The following is a 27,750-nucleotide window of genomic DNA, read 5'->3' as shown; positions in this document are numbered from 1 at the left end:
ATTGGAGGTTCAATCCCTTCTCTGTGTTGAGTTAGCTGATCTCCACCAGCTTGGAATTGGGCGGGGAAAGGAATTGGTTTTGGTCGGAGAGGTTTGTAAAGGGAAAATCAGCCAAGATCCCACTCCTAATAACTACCTAGTGACTATTGCTGGAGGTGGGCTTGTGTTTGTGTGGAGTAATGCCAGCATCAGGTTCAGCACCAGGGCCGTTCTCAATGGAACTGCCTCACAACATTCACTGTCTGGGCTGAACACATGAATAACTGTGGTGTAGTGGTGGTGCTCGAGGGCAAATAGCTCATGGGAACCGTAGTCCACAAGAAGGAAATTAGTAAGTAACCTCTTTTGGGAGAGAAAATTGTGAAGAAATGAAAAATGATTGAGTTCATTGGGAATGCATTGTACCAACAATAAACTAGGACTTGAGCAAAACCAAATGTAATGTGATGGGAATATTGCATGCAGTGTTAACTATAGTTACTCCTGTGTGAAAACAAGTAACGAAATCACTTATGCAGATCTCAGACTAGGTCCTGGTGTTCATAACGTTTGCAACAGCAATCGTTAATGAAATGTTCAAAACACGCTAACTTGTGTTCACAATCTAATATTACTTTTAAATCTAATAATGACAAAGATGTTGGATTTCAATGATTTTGATTATGAATTTATTTGGTATTTTAAAACATCGTAAAACATTCATCAATCGATGACTGTTGCATTTGCCCATCCGGTGCTACTACTTGTACATGTCATAAACATAGATGTAGATATAATTGGACCAGAACAAGGATGTGGCCTAGTGTGAACATTAACATGCGGCAACAAGAGACCAAGCTTTGTTCTCCCATGTTGCTGAATTGTCAATCTTAAGCTTTGAGCAGTGGAGGCCAAGAAATAAGAGGGAAAATTGTTTTGGGGTTCTTCACATGCTCACATTTGAGTTACCTCAGAGCAGACCTGGAACCTGGAACAAGTTCACACAGCATCTCAAGTATGTGGGAAGATAAGTTATTTCAGTCAACTAGGTGTGACACATACCAAAACCCATCACCATACCTGTATCAAAACCAGACGCTAATGGTGTGTGCATGCTCTCCCTGAAGGAGCTCACCCTACTCACTTAATTTCGAGAGTGTTTGGTACAGGTTGGCAAGATCCAATGCTTGGAGAGAACTGCTGGAGTTTAACCATCTAAATCCTCATAAATTGTCAATGCAACCACTGCTGGCACAATGGTGGAGTTAAATTGAGTCAACACCCACAGGCTGCCACACACTAATATTGATTAACAATCTCTATGTCCAGTCTGGTCTTTGGTTCTGGTTTAACTGTGATGTATTGCCCTCAGCTATAAAAGTTTTTAAATGCTAGAATATTCAGAGTTACTCAAGATAATTAGATCTGCCCCCAATAATTGGCTGATACAGTATTTTTAGTTCCAAGATAATAATCATTTGTCACTGTGTTAAACCCTTATCAGAATAATACTTGCATTTGATATAGCGCCTTATCAAGTTGTTGAGATGTCTCAAAGTGCTTCACAGACTATATTGTAAAGTGAATTGACTGTGTATTTTGTGAGTGAATGAATTGACTTAACATCAGTAAAAGTTTCTCTCTAACACTTTTTTGTTGGGCTGTAATGTTAGTGGTGATCAAACATCTCTCCCCATATCCCTGGTACTTACTCAAGACTGAGCTAATTTCTTCCATCGCCACAAAGCTCCAAGGTCTTTAAAAGTCCACAGCATTCGATAATATGTCAGGCCATATTTTAAGTAAAGATACGACTGGAAATGATTGCTATGCCTTCGTTTCTTTCTCACCATAAAACAAATTATCACCAGTGACAATTGACTTCAACCAATTGCTGCTACATTAAGAACGTAGGAAAACAGGATCAAGAGGCCATTCAGGCCACCAAGCCTGTTCCACCAGTTTGTTAGATTTTGGCAGATATTTTAATCCCAATGCGCAGTCCTTTCACCGTACCCCTATATATACCTCTGCTACATAGTATTAAGAATTAGTTACATCTCTTTTAAACATACGCATTGATTCCACCTCTGCTGTTTTATGGAGCAGAGCATTCCATATCTTATATGAAGAAATGCTTCCCAACCTCAGTTCTAGCTGTCTTCTTTCTGATTTTAAGGCTTTGCCCATTTGTAGTATATCCCTCTCCCAAAGGGAAGAGTCATGAATCGTCTAACCTGTCAATTCTTTTCATTTTAATTTCTTCATTATTTAGATACCTAAATCAAATACNTTTTTTTGGCATCAAAGTTATTATCAGTGTCTTTGCAAAATTCAGCCATGGTGTAACCAAGGGCAGCTTGCTAGCTTCCAGAGCACAGTGTTGCACTCCCAAATGAAAGCTCAAGTAATTGAACCACAATTCAGGCAAAGCTTCCAGTAAGCAGGTTTCAGTCATTCTCAAGCAGACTCTGCTACAGCAAGATACTCCATAGCAGCAAGAGTTGTGTGGCATTGGGAGAGCCCTAGTCGTAAAAAAAAGTGCTGAGTTAAAGTAATTATTATAAAAACAAACATTTAGGTTTGATTAACAGTGGTCAAGAGCTCCAAAGGGATCCGACATAAATGCAGCTAACCTGTAGCAAGAAGGAGAGAGAAAACAGCTAGCCCAAACAGATTGAGACTAATGATGCAAGTACCTATTATATGCTGAGGTGATTAATTAAGACAGAAATCTCAGATGTAATTGAATTGCAAAGGAATTGGAAAAAAGCCCCAAATACAATTCGCCAAGAACAATGAGCACCAAGAGCGTTCATGGCACTGGATCCTGCTGCTAAAGCCAATCAACCTAAGCCTCTACAGTCAAACAGATGTCAGGAAAAACATGGGTGCCCAGGGTTTAACCCATCCAAATCTAATGTGGTAACGGGGGAGATAATGGAGGAAAACAGCACAGGCTGTCACAAGCAGCATGTCCACATGTCCAGAGAATTCGGTTCCAAAGCTGGTATTCATGGGCTGATTATTCTGTACAATGTCTGAAGGGATAGTTTGCTGGGCAAATCACTAAGGATGAGAGATGGAGAATGCAGAAGTATTCAAAGATGGTTTAAACGTGTCAAAAATGGATCCTGATGTGCTACAAACTGAAAAACGATTGTTACAATAGTACAATATATTAAGTAATAATATAACAATGATCTAACAATAAACCTCAGTGGGGAAAATGCACAATGCCTGTTGGGCATCAAATACTCCAATACATAAAAGATGATTTTTTAAAAAATTTATGTGTACTTCACCATGAAAACTGTTTGATATTCTGTGAAGTCCAAAGTCACAAAGTGGTAGATTGAAAGGACTGTTTGCTGTCAAAATTACTGCCAGTGAAATCTATCACTAAATAACTACCCTTTACTATCTGTGGATTAAAGGCAGTCCATCCAGACAAAACGTTTGAGATTCACTCTTGACCTACACCGACTGGACTATTACCTTGTAATGATTTCACCGGCATCTATAACATGAGGAGCATAAAAATATGACAGACAAATAAGCACCAGAGGACAATGTTATCTGAGCAGAATACAATAAACAGGAATTGTGAGGTGGGAAAGAAAAGGTGCCAGTTGTTGTAAAAATTCTCAATGTATTATTCACAGAAACAACTGACTTAAATCTCTAAGTAGAGCAGCAGCCAAAGCATCACATTTCACCTCCACCCTTATTGCAAGACTATTCATTGGTAAGGTTCACCTCACTGTGAAGAAAATCTCATGAGATCCCTAAACCTTAACACAATGTTCACCATGAACCAGGCAATCTACCTTTACTGTTATAAATATCTGGTTCTATGAGTGTATTTGTGGAATTGAAAATTAATTTAGATAATAACTCAAATGCCCCTCCTTGTCAGATGTTTGTTTGTAATGTTTCTCTTTCTACAAATCACTGATTTGTATCAACTATCTTATTTTTTGGTCATCCAGGTATCTGAAACATGTAGAAAACCATCACTGTGCTTAAGAGGAGCTAAACCAGACTGATAGTTCCACATATGAATGCCACCTACACATGGAAAACTTGATACGGAAAGTAGTTGCCATGTCAGCCGCTGATCAACTTATCGAGCTAGTCAATCCTGTCTTCCAGGAGCAGATCCACATATCTTGATAAAAGCAAGGAAGACCCCAGAGGCAGTTGGTTGTTTGCCTCTCAATTACTGGAACAATCTTTCTGCAGTCAAAGTAGATTTTAAATGAACCAATTAGCACAAACTAAAATATCAACTTGGAACTCAAAACAAATTTTTACAGTAATATAGAAAATCAATTTTGGTAAGAAGGTCATAAAAAAAATCATACAAGTTCAATATAGACATCTTTAACAGTGTTTATTGGATTTCTGTTTAGAAATGTATTATATTTTCCTAGAACTAATTCAAATGAACTCTATGCTGCTTGAAGATCAGCATTTTCAATTGGATTATAGATTTTTACTCTCTATAGAGCAATGCTGCATAATACAAACTCTCCAGATTAAATCCAACTCTCTCAACATTTTATTCTCATCTTCTGTATGATTCAGAAGAACTGACCTACAGTGATTCCTGGAGAGATGCCTGGCCATTTCATCCAAGTTACAAAGTATTGGTTTGCCATTCAATTGAACCAGCTACATTAACTGAAATAATGCCCTTAACACATTTTAGAATGCAAGTTTCGCTACATTTTGTGCCTTAAATCACCAAGCTCCTGTTGGCTAATCTGCTCTACCATAACTGGGACAGTACATTTAAAAAAACATGGGTAACACTCAGATCTTGAAACTCAATAGCAACATGTTATTGAACTAAACAAACAGGATTCAGTCTTGGGAACAAAATATCAGACACAAAGCTGGATTATGCAAACAATATATTCAGTGGTTTGGGTTTACATAGGAAACAATGGAAGAGAGATTAAGAAGATTATGCAGTTATACATTTTGCAATTAAGTGGGAATTATTATTAGTATTAATATTTAACATTTCATATCTGTCAGATCCAACTCTTCCTATATACAATAAGAAACTCATAGCAAATTCTGAGTAGGGCATGAAAGGTGCTATACATGTTGGTCTTACTAATATTTTGTATAAATTCAACAAAGATAAAGAACTGTAAGAATGTGGTGCAAAGCATTGTCTCACTAATGGTGTGTATCATTGAATGCCGGGATATGCACTGCCCTGGATTCTGTATGAAACAAGTATTTGATCTTGTTCAGGTCTCGAGGGGGAGGGAGGGTTGAGTGGAGGCCAGGCACTCTGGGGAGTGAAAAAAGACTCCCTTTGTTCTTGTGCACAAGTTAATAGTTAGTTGGAGAAGCTGGATTAAACAATGCCTGGAAGTTTTGCATTAAAATGTAAATACAGTGCTTCTGTGAAGCACTGGTCACAAATACATATTCATGAGAAACTAGAATATACTTTTAAACACAATGCAATAGTGTTTTATTAAACAGCTATTAAATTGGAAATATGAAGGACTAAATGGAACTATCCTTTAAACTCTGCAACTGGGCTCCCATCCAGCCCAGACTGATGGAAGAAAAGTCGCCTTTCTCTCAAAGCTTTAAGGCTCCTTTATTTAAATGAGAACTTGCAGTCTTTATCCAGCTCCCAGTAGGCACGTAGCCAAAACTTGAAATTGCCCATAATTTAGCACTAAATTGCCAGTTTTTCTCAGAGAAGGCAAGAAGGTGGCTGATGGAGGACAAAGACATGTTAGAGCAGTGCAGTAGGGGGCATTAGGATGAAGGGACATTACCAAAACGGAACAGAAGAAGCTTTCCATCCCATCTAATCCTTGTTATTTTGGATGTGAAAATATTTGTTGTTGACACTGCAATGGTACTGTCATCCTGCGCACATATAAAATAAACAGATTCTTAAAAGCATTAGCAGCAGCAAATAAAGGGAAGTAGAGGTTTAAAAGAAACATCAGCAACATATTTTCTGCCGTTTGAGGCATCCGTAAAATTAAGTTGTGAGAATCATTCAGAAAGCTGTTAAAGTATAATGCAAAAAAGGACACAATTAAGCTTTTTTTTAAATAAGCTAAACTGGCCTGACTTTCAAGTACTATATTTATTGAAAATAAGGTTGCTCTGTATTCAAAATATGTTTTGTGTATTACCATTAAATGTACAGGAAGGATCTGCAGCACCTTAGCAACACCAGAAAGTTCCCACCTGCACAGAAACAACACCAGCGGTTTTGATGGGAGGAAGTCACTTATAAGTTTGACCAATGTTAGTCTTTGACTTATCAAAGTCATTAGTCATGTTTATGGATACACTTTCCAGCCACGCCTAATAATAAACAAACCAACAGTCTGGTAAGAGAAGTTTCCTTAATGAATTTAGTGGCAAGTTAGTGTTGACATCTAAAACATTCACAGCTGCTTTTCAATGTTTTGGGGGTGAGTAGCAAAATGAAATCAGAGGACAATAACAAAATGTTGTGGATTGAACCTGGCAAAAGCATAGGCATGAGTTTGAAGTAATTCGACATATCAGTTCCTGTAAATACACAAATGGGAAGCATGGATTATTTTGAATACATTTGGGGGTAATAATGCCTTCAAAAATAGAAGTAATGCTAGGAAGCTTGGTTAAACTCTAATGAGCCCTTTTTAAGTTATTGACATAAAGCTATGTAGTACTCTGATCAGGCCCCACCTACAATACAATGTACAGTTCTGGTCACGGCGACATCAAGGGACTGCCAGGCCCTAGAGATAGAACAGGGAAGAGCAACAGAGATAATCCCCAATGTTCGAGAAATGAGCTACGAGACTAGCTAGTTTTCTTCAGGTGTGAGAGAAGATGACTCAGAGGGACCTTATAGAAGTGTATAAAATTTTATATGGGATCGAAAAAGTAAACCCAGAACAATACTTAGGCTAATAATAATAATATAACTTTTGCATTTGATATAGCACTTTATTATGTTTTTGAGACATCTCAAAGCGCTTCATAGAACATACTGTGAAGTGAATTTGTTGTATTTTTTGCAGGCATAACGCGGCAGCCAATTGCACACAGTAGTATCCCACAAACAAGTCGTGGTTTGAGTAACCAAATTATCATTATTATTTTTTTATTTTTGAAGGCATTATTACCCCCAGAAAAGTGATCCGCCAATCGACTAACAACTGGGTTCCTATTTGCTGCTAGGTAAACAGAAGCGTGCGGAGTAAGAAAACTTGCCCAACATGTCCCCCTGCCCGGGAATCTGCCCTGCTCAGGTCCTCTCGCTTGTGAGGTGTGAGGTGAGTTCTCTAACCACTAAGCTAAAGGACTCCACAGGATGCACCAAATAGCAGAACAAGAGGTAATTTCAGGAAGAATAATAGGAAGTGTTTCTTTAAGCAGAGGGTGATTAATAACTAGAACAGATTGCCAGGAAGGGCAATTGAAGCCAGGACACTGCACTTTATGCTTAAATGAAAAGGTATACTGGAAGGATGATATCAGATGGGCCGTTTCATGTGATCTAATCTCATGACCTTGTGAAAAGAGATGTTCAGTGCCTTGGGATGTCCTACCTACATGAAAGGCACTTCACAAATGTAATTTTGTTGTTGTTGTTGTTCATAACATTAATCTCCTTCTCCCAGCATCTAGTTGGATTAGAAATTCCACCTGAGTCTAAATTTATTCTATTTTCTGGGCATTTCAGTGTTCAGAATTTGACAAATTCTTGAATTTAGTCTTAATTTTGAAGCTGATTTTCTGTATTGCTTTTAAGAGTGGACCAGGATAACATTTTAGCAACTTGGGGTAAAATGAGCAGAACTGAAGCATTTCTCCAGGCTTACTTTCTCTGGATGGATATAACTGGAGATATTTATTTTAAAACAAAATAGCACTGAATGGAGCTTGTTACTTCACTGTTGAAAGATTACACATCACAATAATTAATGCTTTGTACTTTGCATATCAAGCCATACTCCCTCTGGCCTGCTTTATAGGCACCACACATGTAGCCCATGTTTAATTTGCTGATTTGCATTGACCTTCCTTTCCTCGGTTCTCATTGGTATCGACTTTGGTGTATTCCATAACTACGCTTTATCAAATCAATTTAAAACAGCCTAGTGCCCTTTACAGAGCATTGGATTAACATGTAAATGAACAAGACGTGGTAATTAAACAAAGGTGCTGTCCAGAGCATTGTGGCACCTGCCTCATTACTGCAGAGCATCAACTGCAATAAGAACCTGGGAACTTGTTGCTGATTTCTATTAATTCTACTCTTAATGAACACCAAGTACCAATCTAAAGAGTTCACAGAAACGGGAAGATTGTCACACAAAATGGTGCCAAGCTCTGATGACAAGTCAGCATTCAAAATTAGCTTCAACACTGATGCATTGAAACATAAAGAGCTACATTTCAACTCCACCCTCCAGTCTCAGTTATCTTACTGCAGAGAGGTGACAGCTAAAGATCTCATGTGCCGGAATTAGGTGAGATAGGTGCATCCCTCAGGAGATAGCATGCATTCCATTCCAGATACAGTAAAATTTCCAATGTATGTGGCATGCATGGAACTCTCAGCCTTGGTTTGGATATTCTTAAGCATGGTGATGGGTTTCCTTATGTGTCGGACAACTGGGTGACCAAAAAAAGTGTTACGGGTATTAAAAAAAAATCATTCAAGTGTCCACCACAAATGTTTGTTGCCAATATGCCTGTTTTGGAAATATCTCACAACTGTGAAATTTCACCTGCAAAATACTGATTTTATCTTCCATCAGTTCAGTTTTCCTATTTCTTTCGAAATAGCAGAAGAAGGGTAACCAAGAAGTTGAAATAGGATGTGGATTTGTGTCAAACAGTTGCACATAAATAATGGCCAAGGAAATGCTAAATGTGGTGAAAATGAATACTTCCTTTTTTCTCAAATGCAACAGAGAACTTCCTTCTGTCAATGTAGCACAACTTGTTATTAAAATTATTATAATTAAGACCTTTCATTAATATCATGCAGTTACTGCATGCTCAACTACATTCTGTATCCATGAAACATTTGTTAACTACTTCAAATGTTATTCTTCTTCAAAATAATGAAGTAAAACATGAGCTCCAAAAATGTGCTTCTAAATAATTGCAACTTTATTACATGAAGCTATATGTCTACTAGCACACAAACAATCGCTGTGCTTGAAACAGTCAGTCAATTAAAGCCGGCAACTCACATGTTCCTTTTCTGCTCATTAATCTGAATCTGTCAAAACAACCCATACCCGACAGTCATTAAACTCAAAATGGCTGCAACTTCAGGCTGCATTTGCACAGTCACTTGTGAACCTTGGTAAGCAGAAAATGGACAACAGCCATTCTCAAAATGAACATTAACTGTTTCCCTCTCCTCGTCCTGCTTCCTCCCCTCCACCCCCATTTGATATCCCTGCGTCCTTTCAATATCAGTGTGCTTTATACCACACCGTATCCTAATATTCTATAGAATTAGTCATCAAAGCACAACTCAAGAGGCCACGATAGAGATAACGGATAAAGACGCTACCCCGCGTGAAAGGTACTATATAAATGCAAGTTGTTGTTTTGTTGTTTGTTGCTGTATTACACAAATTAATTTCACAGGAATGAAAACAGCCGCAAAATGGCTGCCAGATCTTTGGCAAATCCACCCAACACCTCTGCGGAGCTTCACTTGCCGTGATTGACATCCGTTTGGAGAGGCTAACTGTGAATTCCAATTTTAAGCATTGTTTGACAGCCCTGAGGTAGTCATCATTATATTCAATGTAACATCTTCACAATTGTTTTTGCATATCACATACGCAGGGAAAAAAATTAACATGTCATTCTCTGAAATTAGAATAAGAAAGTGGAGATAAAATGAAGCATTTTTTAACATAAAATAAAATTCTTTAAGACAAATGAAGTTGACAACAAAAAGTAATGTCTATGTTAAACTGAAGTTGTTTTTCTTTATTTCTTAATGAACAGAATCACTTTACTGTTTCCATACAATCCTTGAGACATTGAATCATCTGCCTGTTCAGAAGGACGTTAAAGATCCCATGGCCCTTTTGAAAAGAGAAGGGAGTTTCTCCTGTTTTTCTGACCAACAATCCCCCCAATAAAATTACTTCACTTTGTGGCCATGTGTGGGACACTGCTGTGTCCAAACTAGCTGTCATGTTTGACTACATTTCAACATAAAATCCTGTGAAGCACTTTGAGACACTCGACAATGTAATTAGGGGCTTTATTTATCAGGTAGAAGGATTGTTATTGTTTCATGGATACAAAGAATTGTATAATTTTACAAAATTTTAAAATTAGACACTAACTAAATCCATTTTTGTAAAATCTATAGTACTTCCAATTTGAGCGCGTTCAAAGATAACTTTTTCTCGTCATTCTTCAAAAGGCCATTACTAACCGCAACTACAATAAATTGTTCTTGATGAAGTTGCAGAGTCCAGGATATCATGGGAGATCTTTCACAGCTTGATGCTGGCCAACACCCAACTTCTATCCAGTAGGTGCATGTCCAGTTCCCAGGGGTGCCTATGATTCACACTCGCTTAATGCAACTGGTTGTATCCTGTCAGTTCTCAGCTGGCGTACAAGATTGCACACCATGCAACAGCATACCAACTACTACTTTAGACCAGTAGGGATGAGATTACATGAACACAAAGTGGCGGCCACCAAGATATAAAGTCCAGTGTTGACTTTCATGCAGTGGCACGTACGGATTTATCTTGTGCCTTTCACTCAAAATAGGTGCATCTGATTTAAGAAGATTAAACCTACCGGCAGGCTTAAAACTGGCAATGTATTATTATCTAAAAGAGCTCTTCACTCTGATAGTTACTATCTGGTACAAACTCAACATAGTTTATTGTACAATTTGGCAGTTTTACCCATATTCATGGGATAAAACAGTTCTACAATTGAATGTTGTAGTTCCACTGTCTAGTAGTATTCAGGAGAACAACAGGAACTCATATTTGCGGTAGTAATCATTTCTGTAGACCAATGTGTCAGGTACCACAAATGGTCATGAGGTGAATGAGCAATTAATCTTGAGAATTGTTGACCAGGTTATTATGAGAAACTCTTTTCAGATACTATCTTTTGATCCTTAACCAGCAATCAAGGTTTGGTTTAACAAATGGCATCACCTTTTAGGTTGCACTGGAAATGTCAGGTGGATTAAGGGCTAAATAGAGTCCCAACAGAGAACTTGAACTCACAATCTCCTGCCCCAGAGGCAAGAGTATTGTTAAAGGTGCTAGGTTGACACACATTATGGTGTTCCATTCATACATTGCCCTTTAGCAAAATTGTTAGATTTGTTAAAAACAAATCTATGTGAAAGTGCATGAAGAATAATGGATGGTTTGAGCTGGGATAGATTACACAGCAGCAATCTTATTGAGCGGCTCAGGTGACAAAACAACTGACAAGAGTGAAGCCTAAATCGTCATTGTAAGCTGGAGTAATATTATAGCCATGAAATCCTACTCTACAATATCCATAAAATGTTATCATATACGTTTAATTTTGGAACTGCTAGTTTATTGAGCGGGAGTCAACTGCTGACTACCAAGAAATAGCAGTCAATATGTAGAGGTTACAAGCTGGAGCAGTCTACAAAGCATTGACACCCTAAGGATGTCATAAACTACAAGAACGATTGTCATTGCTTATCTGAAGTTTGGAATGCGTTATTGTCTTGTAAAATTATTCTAGCTGTCTTATTGTCAACAGCAAATATGTGTTTAATAACCTATTACCATTTTATCCAATGCAAGAGATAAGCCAAAGAGCATGTAAATCCAGTTTAAACAGCTGGCAGGCTCACCAAGATGAAACCTTGCTGCTTAAACAGTTTTTGCTGCGAATTAGCTGCAAATAACACACCCTATATCAATTGTATCATCACAGATATTCAGATAAGATTTTACTATGGAACATGTTCATTGGCTTTTTTGTGTACTGTTCACAACACTGCTTCTGTAAGTACAGATCACGCCATACTGCTTTACAAAGAGACAAGACAACAGTTCCAAGAATACAGCCTCTGAGTTATAAGGCTAAAAGCTAAAGAATTGTGTGAGGGGTGTGAATGACATGATCCACGATTTTAAAATGCGGAGAGATATAGATGATGCAGGCGTGAGCAAGCGATTTGACTTAAGCTGTGAGGGTGGAATTCGAATGCATAGGATCAAGATGAACAAGCAGTGATTTAGGAGGAACCATTTCCCAAAGAGGAGGGACTATGTGCAACAGACTCCAAACTAAAGTAGTTCATGATTGTTTTGATTAACTCTGTCAAGTAAGTACATTAGTGAAAGATAGGGGCAAATGTAGACTGTGGGGTTAATTTTACAATGATTTCTAACTGAATTTCTTAATTATGGATTGCAGGCATCCGCGTGGTCGGGAATCACTTGGCTCACTGCATTTTCAGAGGTTCCCTCCGGTCACAGTCCTGATAACAAATTAAGAAATCCAGTCAAAAATCAGCATAGCACCAATCCTCAAGTTTAACAAATGCCTTGCAGAAAGCAATGGATTCTGTGCTGCTGGAGACTGGAAGGAGGTAGGAATGTGTCTGTGCACGAAAGCAGGCCAGTGTTGAACAATGTAGATGGTCAATATCCTTGACAAGTACAATTAGCCTTTGGGGTCGTGCAGCGCCTATGCAAAATTTTGTCTCGGGGATAAAGTGAGTAAAGTGGCAGGTTTCTGAGGGATCCATGAAAGGAACAGATTTCATGGGACTTTTCTCATTTCATGGTTTCTTACCTTTACTTATCTCAACAATCATTACCCCCACACCAATGACCAGCAACTGCTGTTGTCATAAAATGCTCCAAGACAAGAAGGAAACAAGAGCTCTTTGACACAATGTGGCAACCACCATTTTATTCCCTTACCGCATTATTTAAAATAAAACAAACATCATAGCATTCTTACCAATTGGTCACAATGCTGTTCACTGCAATGCAGTTACTGCACCAGAAGCTCAGTGGGTTCTGGAGTCACAAGTTGTGCTCGCTGCTGCTGATGCAAATTGTTTTCAAACGACAGGTTCCAAAATTTAAAGGAACTTTTTGTTGCACAGTAGGATAAGAGTACGGAACTACATCCAGGCAAGAAAAATAAAAGTATCACGCTAATAAAATCCCCATGTTGACCAGTGTTGATCAAAAAGAGATTGAATGCCAACACTTGCAGTGAATTTGGCACCAAGGGTGCTGTTGTGTTTGGGGCGAATACATTTATGTGGATGAGTAGCTGTCTAACTCTTCCTTAAATCTGGATCACAAGCTCAGATCAACAAACTGAACTATCACCAGCTCCAAACATTAACAGCCAGTATGTGTGTGGAGGGGGGGGAGAAGAGGGAACATACAGCCATCCTGTCATTGTAAACAGAATGCCTTTGCTGAAAGTATAATCTTTATTCAGTGTTGATTTTCCAGCATTCCTGTCCTTGAAATCCTTCTTCTGGCTTGACACTTTGAACAGTCCTAATGTAGCCCCCTTTGAAGAACTGGATTGTTCTCTACAATTGGGCTACTGAGCGAGATGAATTACTGAACGATGTTATCCGAGTGCATCCATTACTCTTGCCTCACAAGTCCACAACTTGAAAAATGTCCAATTTGTCCTGAGGGTTGGAGGGGAATATTTTATCCCTTTGCTCTTCAAAAGTTACTGTTTGGACGATTCAAGGAGTCTTACAGGCTCGCTATTGTAGCCAAGAGGAACGACATAGCAACCACAAGTCGTCATGTGCTGATGGCAGAGTGGGATAAGAGGAGGCCTGGCCCGAGGTCACTTTCCCATGCTCTCAGATCAGAACATGCCACCAGTGGCAGTGGGGAAAGTGGNAAAAAGGGGCATAATTACAATTAATAAAAATTGTAGGGAAAAAAAACTGTAAAGAATTTTGTTCTTGAAATTTTCAACAAAATAACTTCTGATGCTGCAAACATTACTAGGGACACTGCCTTACTGAAGGAAGTACAAAAAGATTCATAGAGGCAATAATCGATCCAGCAACAGCTAATGCCCTGCAAGGTGTCGAGTTCAGGGGTAGCCTACAGGGTGGTGCCAGGATCTATTTCAATGAGAAGTCTGAATAACAAGGCTTCATGACACTGGATTTGAGGCAAGAGACCTGAATGGCACAGGTTCATATTACTTCTCACACCGACCCACACATTACAGTACACATTACCCCCACATCACCTCTCCCTCATTAACCCCCCCATCTCTCCCTCCTCCCTCACCATGACTGTCCGCAAACTCAAACCCACCACCTGCTCCCTCAATCCCATCCCCACCTCTCCCCTCATCTCCCAACTCCACCTTCTGGCCCCTCTCCTGTCCGACGTTATCAACCTCTCCTTGTCAACCGGGTCAGTTCGCACCCCCTAAAAACAGCCATCATCACCCCCATCTTGAAAAAACCTTCCCTGGACCCATCCTTCCTCTCCAGCTACCACCCCATCCCTAATCTCCCATTCCTCTCCAAGGTCCTGGAACGAGTCGTCGCGTCCCAGTTCCGCTCCTTTCTTTCTCGCCATTCCCTCTTTGAACCCCTCCAATCCGGCTTCTGCGCTGCCCACAGCACGGAAACAGCCCTGGTCAAAGTCACTAATGACATTCTGAACATCTGTGATCAGAGCTCCCTCCCTCCTTGTCCTCCTCGACCTCTCTGCCACCTTCGACACTGTTGACCACTCTATCCTCATACACCGCCTCTTCGCTTTACTCAATCTCCACAGACCTGCCCTTGCCTGGTTCAATTCCTATCTCTCTCACCATCTCCACTTTGTTGCCTCTAACGTTTTCTCCTCCAGCCCCCGCGTTGTCACGTTTGGTGTCCCCCAGGGGTCTGTCCTTGGCCCTCTCCTCTTTAATATCTATACGCTCCCCCTTGGTGACATCATCCGCAGACATGGGGTCAACTTCCACATGTATGCGGATGACACCCAACTCTATCTTTCTGCCTCCACCCTCAACTCCAGGACCACTGGTGTCCTGACAGACTGTCTGTCGGACATCAAGTCCTGGATGAGGGCAAATGTCCTACATTTGAATGTGAACAAGACTGAAGCCCTCCTGATTGACTCACGCCAGCACCTCTGCACCTCAGGCTCTGGCAGCATCAACCTCCATGGTTGCACACTTCAATTCACCAAGCCAGTCAGGAACCTAGGTGTCTTTTTCGACCCTCAACTGTCTTTTCTTCCCCACATCCAAGTCAATGACGCGCTCTGCCTTCCCTCACCTCCGTAACATCACCCAACTCCGCCACTACCTCAGGCCACTGAAACTTTTGTTCATGCCTTCGTCACCTCCAGGCTCAACTATGCAAATGCCCAGCTTGTTGACCTTCCCAACTCCTCCCTCCACAGGCTGCAGATAATCCAGAACTCTGCAGCCCGTGTCCTCTCCCACACCAAACTCCGTGACCCCATCCCCCCACTCTTGCCCGACTCCATTGGCTCCCTATCCTTCAGAGGACCCAGTTCAAGATTCTGGTCCTCACCCACAAAGCCCTCCATGGCCTCGCCCCACCCTACCGCTGTGACCTCCTAACCCCTACCAACCCGCCCGTTCCCTCTGCTCAGCCGGCTCTGGCCTGCTCCACATCCCCTGACCCACCCGCCCCACAAATGGCGGGAGAGCCTTCAGCCACTCTGCTCCCAACCTCTGGAATTCCATCGCCCAGTCACTCCGCCTCGCCCCCCTCCTTAGCCTCCTTCAAGTCCTGCCTCAAGACCCTCCTCTTCAACTATGTCATCGGCCACCCCCCTTCTCCTCCCCTCCCTTCTCTCCCCCTGACCCCAGCTCAGGTCTGAAATGCTGTACAATGTCCATCGCCTTGGGATGTCCTCCCAACATGAAAGGCGTTATACAAATGTAATCTTGTTGTTATTTTTGTTAGCACACATTAATAAGTCACTTCTATACAAGTATTATTTTTTTGTTTTGGCTTTCTTGCCTGTTGTCAGCACAGTGTTTGGTGCCAACGGTGTTATAATGCTTCGAGTGCCCTGCGTCATATGTGCTGAAATCTGGAAAATGTTTCCATGGCTAATGTCAGCAGAGACCGCGACCACACGAGAATGCTCACTGATAATCTGAGGCTCCATCCAGCTGGTGACAAAATAACAGAACAAAATATAGTTACAGTGTGAGAAGGGGAATTGGAGGTAAAGGGGATGGCTGGCTGGGGGGGGGGGGGGGGGGGGGGTGAAACCTGGGCTGCTCCTGCACCTATTTTACCCTTTGTTGATTTTAAGGCCACAAAATAATTTTAAACGAGAAATCGTACCATTTTACCCTGGTTTTATTCTGCTAACATTTTCTCCCACCAAGCTTTCCAATCCAGCTCCACATTTTTTGCAAAGTCTTTTTTGGGGAAGTTTAGGGTATTTTACCCCAGTTCATTGCGGGTTTTATATTTTACCAGAATGAACCTTTGCTGATCACTGTTAATACTCTCTCCCCCAACCCCTCACTTCCCTGAACATAAGTATGAAGTGCCTTGTCAGGCTTTTTACCCCAATTTCACTATCTCTTTAACACAAGCAAAATGTAGTACAAGGAAATAAATGAGGTTGCAGAATTCCACCCGGGTCTAGATTTACTCTATTTATGTAGCATTTCAGAGCATCCAGAATTTGGGAAATGTTTAAATACATACTTAATTTTGAAGCCAGTTGTCTGTATGTACTTACAGAAAACATCAAATTTAAGAACTGAATTCAACAATTTGCCAAATTCTGGACGCACTAAAATGCTACATAGCATTTGTGGAGTCATAAATGGAGTCAATTGAGACTCAGATAAAATTTCCTTTATGGATGCTCCCAGGCCCCAGCTATACTCACAGAATAGCTATGGGTATAGACAGGTGGGCACTATGTTTCTTGTCTCTAAAAACTGGCTTGGATGTTGATGGCAGCCTCCTGCCCACAAAAGGTGAAACTCAGGCGTAGCCTACAGGGCAAGAAACTCTTCTGGTGAGGAAGCTGCCCACCAGAGAGCATTCCTCATGCCTTCCACAATGTGATGGTACACGTGATATTTTCCTCACTATAAAACATCAATATTTCCAGATTGATATTCTTGATGGATACGTTAGCCCATTAGGAGTACATAAGAATCTCCCTTGATTGCCATCCCAACATTATAAGCCTCTTCAAAGTGAACATAATCTGTTGACTAAACAGGCTTGTTTAGTATTATATACAGATATGTGGCAGCTGTAGCACAGCAATCAAATCATTTATATATGACACAATGCAATAAAAGTATTTATAAGGAAACACCTTTGTGTGTGCCATGTGGGTGACTAGATAACGCTACAGCATAAATCCTTTATTTCTCATATCAAAGTAACACTTTCCAGATATTTTATGTTTAACCCAATGATGGTGAAATATAAAGTAACCAGTTACTTCAGAAGCTAACAAAGATGATTTGATTTATTTCATGGAGAAACACAAGAATGTATTTACTACTGCAACTTAAATGCATCAAGAGATGCAGGTTTTCATTTAATAATTCATTTAATATTTCCTTAGAAGCAAAGTGTATCTGCAGGCAACACAGATGTGCATGGCACAGTATGATGAATGCAAATTGAATAAAGTTAAAATTCTGAAGTCCAACTGTCCAACAATGTTCCAAGTATTTCCTTCATCTAACACATTTTCCCTCACAGTCAACACACAGCACATTTGTAGATGGACATGATGGACAGCAGCCTCCTTTGATGTTTTCAACCTGTGGAACACATCATTCACAGGATGAGACAATCCAGGCTTTAGAGATTGTCACAGGTACAGCCAGATTTCAACAGATTGTCCAGTTTACATAGCCATTGCTCTAGCTACCAGAACATTCAAGATTATGTGAGCTGAGATACCAGTGATATGTTTGGACACTTGACAGGTTTGGAATGACTATCCAGGAGAAGTATTTACGAGAAAATCTAGCCCAGTGCAAAAAAAGAGCAATGTTGGAAAGAACGCTTTTCGCATTCAAAACACATGGACAACTTGAGTATTTCTTTCTCCAAAGTGACTTCTCAACTCCTAATAATACGACCCAGAACTCAGTTCAACTTTAGCTAGCAAATGTAATTAACATGCATCTTGGGACAAAAGCCTGGGCTGTCTGGTTGAGAATTGCACTGCCACTATTAAATCACGACATGAACATCTAATCCAACTTTTTTTACTTGCCACACAGGTTTCAGAAATATGTTAAAATGTCCAAAATTGTTAGAAACGCTGACTATATAATAATCTTTGCATTTGATATAACTCACAAAGACACGTCTCAAAGCATTCCATAGGATTTATTGTAAGGTGGTGTGACTGTGTGTATTTTTGTGGGCAACCATCCTTATTATAAGATTTTGTTATAACACTAATTTGCACTTTAAGGGTTATTGTAACTGAAATTTCAACATGTTCCAGTTTACAATAATTATGTCATGCACCAAGTTTGCCCTTCAGATATATTGAGTTCTTACTTTGCTACTGACTATTTAATAAGAGTGATGTGCAATTATACTTTGTAAATTTGTTATTTTGGAAAGCCACAATACTTCACATCAAAACATGTAAATACTGTATAGCAGTCTTTACTAACCACAACCACATTTGCAACTACTGTATTGTATGACTGTATGTTTTAGATGTCGCTGACAATCATACTCCTAGATCAACACATCTACCCAACTAGAATCAGCGTTTGGGGCATTGCTGGATTGGAAACATATAGAATGTGGTGTTCCAGGACATAACCAGCATGCAGTCTATCTGTGAAACATCTGTGAACTCGTGGAGTCCTGTAGCTCAGCAGTTAGAGCACTCGCTTTGCAAGCGAAAGACCTTAGTTCAATTCCAGGCAGGGCGAAACCTTGGGCAAGTTTCCTTACTCCACACGCCTAATAATAATCCCTCCAAAACCAAAAACAATACTAAATTGGTCATTTTTAATCTACGACTGTTTGTGGGACATTGCTGTGCGCAATTGGCTGCCGCGTTCGCCCACAAATATACAGTAAATTCACTTTACAGCGTGTTCTGTGAAGCGCTTTGGAACGTCCTCCAGACGTGAAAAGCGCTATATCAAATGCAAGGATTATTATTATTATTATTATCCAACAGAATTTTCATAGGTTAAAACCATATTCATAAAGCTTAGCAGACACGTCATTCGTTTCCCATTTGCCAGTCTGGCACCAATTTATAACTATAAGAGATTATAATGTGCCTAGCACAAGGGATGGGAATATTGAAAGAAAATCTGTTGCATGATTAAAAACAATACATTTTTAATCCCCCAAAATAAGACTCATGTCTTGATACTTGTTAGTGAGAATAAGCAGATGCAATGGCTTGTGTCAAGAATAGCTGTATCATTTTGTTTAACTAAATTCTGGTTCAAAAAGGAAGAATGTAGTCTTTTTGAAGAATTGTATAATGCAGGCTCAATTCCTGGGAAAGGCTCAACAATTTTCTCATGTTGGCCACTGATGTTTATACTGCAGCATAAACTCGGAGAATCCGCAGCAAATGACTGCAAATGTATAGTAAACCAGGTTCTTATTTAACACAATGCAGTAACTCAAATTAACGAGTCCCCTGGAATTAGTTCAGGAAAATAATAATGAGAAATCAAAAGGTGTTTTTCAAACGCGTAGAAATGAAGAGAAAAGTTTTGTCCTTTATTTTGAAAAGAGTCTGAACAGAATGGTTCTGAGTTTTTCATAATCGTTAACACTGCTCTCTTCTCCCTTGAGACAGGTACATTGCTAATGCCTGTGACTCATACAATAATTCTGTATTTTTATCATCGGCTGAAGAACTGCACTACACTTCATTACAGGCTTCTGGCTCTAAAACTGCTGTAATTATAAGCGTTATCCACCATTAGTTACACAGTCTGCTGTTTACCATGGAGTGTAGGATACAATTGGTTACAATGAGGTTACAGTTGCAGAATTATAGAGTCAATAAAGAGGAACCAATATACTTTGATACTGAAGTGTTTACATCCTAATTTTTAGTATGCTACAAATGGATACAAAAAACTTTTGCTTTTAAAAAACATTTTGTATATAAGAACAACAACAACAAAATTACATTTGTATAGATAGCACCTTTCGCATCGGGAGACCGTCCCAAGGCACTGACCAATCAGTGTTTCTTACCGAAGCTGGGATCGGGAACAGGGAGGGTGGAGTGCATTGGGGGAACCGAAGGCACGTTCGAAGAGGAGGGTCTTGGGAGGGGTCTTGAAGGAGGCGGGGGGGGCGGGAGAAGTGGGGAACGTGAAGCAGGCTGGAGCCCGTTGAGCGGAAGGAGCGAGCAAGTTTGTAGGGGGTTTAGAAGAAGCACATGTATTATTTCAAGCAGAACTCAAACAACACCAACTTGCATTTATCTAGTACCCTTCGAACAGGGTAGTGCCTCGGCGTGCTTAAAAGTCTTAGTTGCGCTGAAGATAAGCAAAACAATTACCACTTAGCTGAATATTATATGGTACTTCAAAGCAGTCATTGCAAAATAGGAGCTTACTGTTCCGCACTAAGAAATTAAACTATTGGCATGTTAGCTTCAGTATGTGCAGTGTGTTCATGAGATTAGTGAATTAAAGTCAAAAGTTTCCTTGCTAGAACCCTTTTTTTCTGTGATCGCCAAAGAAGATATATTAGAATTAAAAAAAGTAATCAGTTGTGAGTCAATGTTTTTTTTTGTCTTTGCATTACGTCTTCTAAATATCCTGAATGATGAAATTGCAATTTATCTGGTGAGGAAATGAAACCCTGACCACATGGTATGCTTTATGAAGAATGCCTTAAAACTTGCTGGTATGTCTGTTCACTGCATTTGAAACTGGAAAATGTCCTTTATGAAACCAGAAATGCATTTTGCAAATTGCTGTCATGTTCACAAAAATTGAATAAGGCAAAAGTAATAATAATCCTTTCATTTGATTTAGCGCCTTATAACATAATTGAGACGTCTCAAAGTGCTTTACAGAATATATTGTAAAGTGGAGTGACTGCGTATTTTGTGGGTGAAATGCAGCAGCCAATTACGCACAACAATGTTGTGGATTGAGTGCCCAATTTTTTTTTGGAGGGATTTTGAAAAAAAAATTATGCATTGAAAGTAAGCCACACAACTACCATCCTTCACCTTCCAGTAAACAACTTCAGTGAAAAATATGCTGACCTAGAAACTCTGCCTATTGCTTATTTGCTTTTGTTAATTCTTTTTAAAAACATAAAAGTAAAATAAGTTTTAAGAAAGCCAAATGTTTTGGTCAGGTGAAAGACTCTTATGTTGCATCAAAGCTTGTCGACAAATATATACTCATACTTGATTGTTGAGACAGTCTGGACTGTTTGCAACAGAAGATGTCAACTTTGACATCAGTGCTTTGAACTGGAAAATGCCACCATAAATGACACTACTCAAATTTGGAAATGAACAAAAATTAGTGTGTTGTGTAATTGAATAAAAATATAAAGGCTTGGAGTAATTCATAACGTAACTCGGTGTTGAAATCCGGATGACTGAATAAACCATTTAAACTTTGCTCTAATGGGTTATATAGCGTCATAGCAACTCATCTAGTGTGTTACAGCTTGTAACACACAACCAACCATCTGTTATTCTCTATATAAAGATTACAGTATCATTAGCAACATCTCAGTGCTGGTGAAGAAATCTTCCTTGAGTTTATTCCTTCTGAAGATCTTCATTACAGTATTTTAAAGTCCTCTTTCTTTGTCACACTCAATTTGCCAAGTAAATTTAGGATACTTAGCAAACTAATGGGAAAAAACAAGCTCTGCACAGCAGTGAGTGAGATAAAACAGCAACAGAGGATCCTCCAGTAATTCTACAGAACAGGTGAGAAACAGGTTAGGCTGAAGGAGGTGCTACAACTCAAAGGCATAGAATGAGCAAAGGGCATTCTTCCTCTTCTCTTTCCTCAAAGCATGCACCTGATGAACAACGAAAGAGCCTGAACCTTCCACCTACGCTGCCCCCCCCAACCCACTGCCCATCACACACACACCAGATTAATGTGGTTCTTCCTGAGTTCCTGAGAAAGAAGAACAGGTTAAACTGCACAACATTACAGCAGCAATGTAATAAGAATGTGCAACAACAGGCAGCAAATGTTGGATCCAATGTTGGGCCTACCCTATTCATGATATCTACCCTGCTTCTGCTGTATGGAGTGCTGAGCAGAGGCAACTCACCTCCCTACTATTGGAAGAGCAAATAACAGGAAAAAGAAGTATCACATAGCTCGTACCAGCTGCTTTAAGAAAGATAGCAATGGAGATGTGGGAGGGGTTTGCCCATGCTCTTCCAGACCACAGTGATGCAGTGAGAGACCACAAGAGGGGAGAAACCGGGAGAATAAGCAAGAAGATAATAACAGGTCCAGCAAACAAAAGTGAAGAAGTTATCTCCTGTTACAATTCACAAGCAACTGAATGATTTCAATGCTGATGATCAAATTAAGAGATTTTTCAAGAGGGAAGGCATTTGACAGGCTACCATTTAAGTCAATGCGGGAGAAGTGAGATTTACTGGTATTTCTTGGCAATGAGTAACATGCAAATGTTACCAGTAAAGCACACCTTCCAGCCTTTTGACAGAATGCTCTTTACTTAGTCATTATTTGTCTTTATATGGCTTTTGAAGTTGGTGAGCTTTTGCTGTGCAGACCGATGTTAACTGGGTAATCATGGACGCAGGAAAATAAAGAATTTGACTGATTAGATTATGGCTAGTTTTGTGGTTTCTAGGTCCAGTATTACTAACTTGAAGTATGCCAAAAATGTGGATGTGGAATTATGAACACATATTTTACCCACCATACATGGCACATTGCCACTGAATCCTACAGCAATACAGATTGAGGAAAAATTATGAGGCTCCTTCAATGGTCAGTGAATTTATTTAGTGAATAGCTGAGCCAATCAGACTAGGAAGGCCCCAGGATCAAAACATACTCTGTCCTGAGTTAGCTGATCGGAAACTCATCACCATGCTTAAGAGTTTACAAATCAGATTGAATGTTCCATGCAACAAACATACAGAAATGTCCCTGTCTTGAAATGGAATATGCGTTTCCCTACAAGGATGCAACCTGCTTACCTAATTCCAACCAGTATTAGGCGCAGGTTGACAAGAGCCATGGCTTAGGGACCCCAGAGTGGGCGTTGGGGTACATTTCTAGTTTCACCAGCTAAAACTGCGTAGCTTGCCATTTAAGAGCACTGTCTGGCAAACTTCCCACTGCTCCACCACCCTACCTGTTAGGGCTTCTAGCTTTCAGGATTAACTGGAGTTGGGATGGGAAGAAATCCCTGTCCCCATCTGCCCCTCCAAGACTGGGCTGACTAGTCTGGCATTAGCAGTGTCATTAGTGGACCCACCAAACAGACTCCACTTACCTCACCCCTATACAAATGTGATCTTGTTATTGTTGTTATTTGCTCAAAGGATATCATGCATCCATTTGCCTGACCACCGAACAGTACTCGGATGCAGTGGTGAAGCTTGTACAGCAGGACAAGCCACTATTATCTGTTTTGTTTGTACAGAGACATACAGTGTATACATATATGTATATATAACAATGTACCAGTGCTTGATCACAGTTTGGTACAGTCCAGTGTGCACCACTGCAGTGTACCAGGTCCTCCTCACAACCCCTTTGTGATTCCTCAAACACACAGTGAAGTTCCCAATCTCCAACTGAGAGCCATCAAAGAAAAATAAATGCATCTCGAGGAAAGATGCAAGAAGGTAACTACCACAAGCTACTTGTACACACACCTTCCAGCCTGATAACAAATCGGTGAGTGCTTTCTCTAGTGTTCAACGATGCATACCACAAAGATTCTCATGGACGTGAACAAATTGACACAACGAGGGATTTTTAAAAAAAATCTAGTTATTAAATTATATCGCTTTATTCTGCTCGTTTTATTATTTCAAATTGACAGTAGCGTTATACTGCGTGGGCCTGGCGGAGATTTTATGAATACGAAATTACAATTTCTTGCACAGAAATTGCAATGCGACACCGTAGCAATTAAATCCCCCCAAACACCCCCCGCCCCCCCCCCCCCCAAAAAAAAAAAACCCTTGCGATCGTGAGTGTATTTTCCTAACATTTATTCGACGAACACAATTTTTTCTGAGTGCATTTAATGCGAAACGGCAGGTTAGGTGCGCTCTTCGCAAGGACAGAAAAAACACCCAAACCCACTCCACATGACTGAAAACGTGGATGAAATGTGGGTTTGAGGAGGGAGTAGTGCACTGAATCAGCTGCAGTGTGTAGCCTTTGCCTGTCTGGCTGTGTGTGTGTGTGTGTGTGTGTTGTGTGTGTGTGAGAGCCTTGTGAGGACTGTGTGTGTCAGGAGCTGGAGTTACAGGAGCGTCCCCTGGCGCTTCCTATCGAAACGACGCTAACTAAGAGCCACTAAAACTAACCGAAACGTCAGGAAGTTACCACAGCCCTTCTCCACCGCCGCTGTGCTTTGCAAAGCAGCATTCAAACTCTTGTTTCCTCGTCGTTATTCCGCGCCGGAGAGGATCTTCCAACACGCGTTTTAACAACAAAGAGGGATGAGCTTCTCAAGGGAGGGGGTTATTTTATCGTTGTTATTATTATTATTATTATTGTTATTATTATCGCACCGTTTCGGGATCGGATCGATTAACTCCTTCCGTGTTTATTTCAATGTGTGTCTTATTTGTTTTTTCTTGTTTTTTGTTAAAGAAAAAAAGGGGATACGTGCGCCAAGGACAAACAGGGACAGGCTCGACATCACAAACAAGTGCGGCGATCGGTCGATAGATAGACAGAGAAACAGAGAGACAAACAGATACACAGACAGACAGATAGAGAGAGAGATACACAGACAGACAGATACAGAGATAGATACACAGACAGACAGATAGATACACAGACACATAGATAGATACACAGACAGTCAGACAGACAGACAGATAGAGAGAGAGAGATACACAGACAGACAGATACAGAGATAGATACACAAACAGACAGACAGATAGATACACAGACAGACAGATAGATACACAGACAGATACACAGACAGTCAGATATACAGTCAGTCAGATACACAGACAGTCAGATACACAGACAGTCAGATACACAGACAGTCAGATACACAGACAGAGATAGATACACAGACAGATACACAGATAGACAGATACACAGACAGATACACAGATAGACAGATACACAGACAGTCAGATACACAGACAGTCAGATACACAGACAGAGATAGATACACAGACAGATACACAGATAGACAGATACACAGACAGTCAGATACACAGATAGTCAGATACACAGACAGTCAGATACACAGACAGAGATAGATACACAGACAGATACACAGATAGACAGATACACAGACAGATACACAGATAGACAGATACACAGACAGTCAGATACACAGATAGTCAGATACACAGACAGTCAGATACACAGACAGACAGATACACAAACAGAGAAAGATACACAGACAGTCAGATACACAGAGATAGATACACAGACAGACAGATGCACAGACAGACAGATAGAGAGATGCACAGACAGATAGAGAGACACACAGACAGACAGATAGCTAATTCGGAAGCCGGTGTGTGACATTTGCCGCTCATACCGATCCTGGATAAAATAGCAGGAGGAGACGCTATAAATAACCCGGTGTGTCGCAGTTTAGTGCGTGATATAAATATGGACCGTGTGATTCATCTCCTGAGCCGGGCGGCCAAGAGGAGCCGCTCATCCCTTTATTCCGCACATTTAGAGCGGGGGGAGAGGGAGGGAAGGGGGGGGGGGGGAGGGGGAGAGAAAGAGAGAGGGAGAGGGAGGAGCTTTAACACACCTTTTATTTATTTTGGGGTAAAAAAAAATCAGATTAGCCACTGCTTTGCTCTCGCCACCTGCAATGCGGCTGGAGTGACCCGGATAGTCAAGTCAGTAGTTTTGGCTCAGTCAGAGATCTGACCTCCCCCTACCCTCCACATGCCCCCTCCCTCCCTCCCTCCCTCCCTCCCCCTCACCCCCTCCTCCTCGCCATAACGCACTGTGTAACCCATCCATCAGGTCAGAGCGCAAACGGCCGCGTCAAAAGAATTCAATTGCTCAGATCCATTTAAAGAGAGATTCTCTCCCACCACCACCACCAGACACCACACAACCACCCACCCACCCCTCTCTAAGGGGGTTAAGGGGTTAAACACACCAAAGCACAGCTCTTATCAAACACACCTTTCGTCTCTCGATCTCGTCTCCAAAACAGAAAGCAATTTATTTTAGAATAATTCACGCTTTGTAAACGCGAATGCATTCGTTTGATGGCACTGTACGGGACTAAATGCAAAGCGGTCATCTAAGAGTATCATATATATATATACATATATAGTTGAAGGGTGACATTCAACTTTAGTTGCAAATTACGCCAACGATGTGTTGAGTTGATGATGTAAGTGCTTTGTATAGTACGGACGAAAACAACAGTTTTTCAAACACTCTCTATACGCAAACAGCAGGGGGAACCTTCAACCTCCAGATCCCCACACCCCACACCCCACCACCCGCACACCTTCCTTTGCAAAAGATTGATAAATGTGAATGAAAACAATATGCATCGAGTATAGAGAAACGACAAAGTTCATATAAATTATAGAATTATCACAAGCTGCCTGTGCAGGTCTCAGCCACACTCGGTGTAACACATCAGTCTGCAGTACAGCGTTGGATCTGGAAAATGCCCTGTGATATGTGCAACTAAAACCGTGTGAAGTTTTGACAGTTTGGGTGTACTATAAACTTTAAAACCCTCTCCCCCCCCCCACCCCGTGTGTCTCGTATCTGATGCTGTATGTTGCGGTCAAGAGTCTCGTTCTGTGTTTATTATCAGAAGCGGTTTGTCACTGGTTTCTGATCTCGGTATAAATTATTTAGAGAGGGGGTGTGGGGTGGGGTGTATGTGTGTGTGTGTGTGGGGGGGGGGGGGGGGGGGAGCTGCTCATTGCGTTTTTTTACTTTTGCTTTGCTATTACTGTCCGCCTGCGTCAGGAGCCGCAGTTGGTGTAAGACTTGATGGCGAAATGCATTTAGCAATACTTCGCTAATAGCCGTTTAACCTCAGCCACAAACATGCTGGAGAGAGCTCAGATCTCTCTCCCTCTCCCCCCCTCTCTCTCTCTTTCTCCCTCTCTCTTTCTCTGCTCTATCTTTTGTGTGTTTTTTTTTTGGGGGGGACATCCCCGGCAAAAAGAGCAGGTGCGAGAATAAGATTTCCATCCACACATCCCGATTGATTCCTGAGTCACCCCTCTCCTGTCTGTGGCTCGTCACACATCCGCATCCAGTCGCCGTGCGAATAGCGAGCATTCAGGCAACAATAAAACAAAACAAAACAGAGAAGACCACTGTTTTAGAGGCGATTCTTTCTCTCTCTCTCTCTCTCTCTCTCTCTGGGGAAAGTTTGTCTACCCTGGTCTGACAGAAGTACAGATACCAGTGTTAGCAGTCACTGGGATTAAAGAGAAACAAACGCCAGAATGAGAGTTGCTGCCGTGCATCAAAATAAATGCGTCTCCTTTTCTTTTA

The 27,750-nt window shown here is 40.7% G+C and overlaps 1 protein-coding gene across 17 annotated transcripts in view; it reads right to left on the bottom strand.

Annotated features, from left to right (window-relative positions):
• Positions 1 to 27,750, bottom strand: part of camk2g2 (calcium/calmodulin-dependent protein kinase (CaM kinase) II gamma 2) — a 164,549-nt gene that overhangs the window by 135,074 nt on the left and 1,725 nt on the right. The window lies entirely within an intron of this gene.

The sequence above is a fragment of the Callorhinchus milii genome, unplaced genomic scaffold, assembly GCF_018977255.1.
Source record: "Callorhinchus milii isolate IMCB2004 unplaced genomic scaffold, IMCB_Cmil_1.0 Scaffold7, whole genome shotgun sequence".
NCBI classification, from domain to species: domain Eukaryota; kingdom Metazoa; phylum Chordata; class Chondrichthyes; order Chimaeriformes; family Callorhinchidae; genus Callorhinchus; species Callorhinchus milii.
This window is presented reverse-complemented; position numbering and strand designations above follow the sequence as displayed.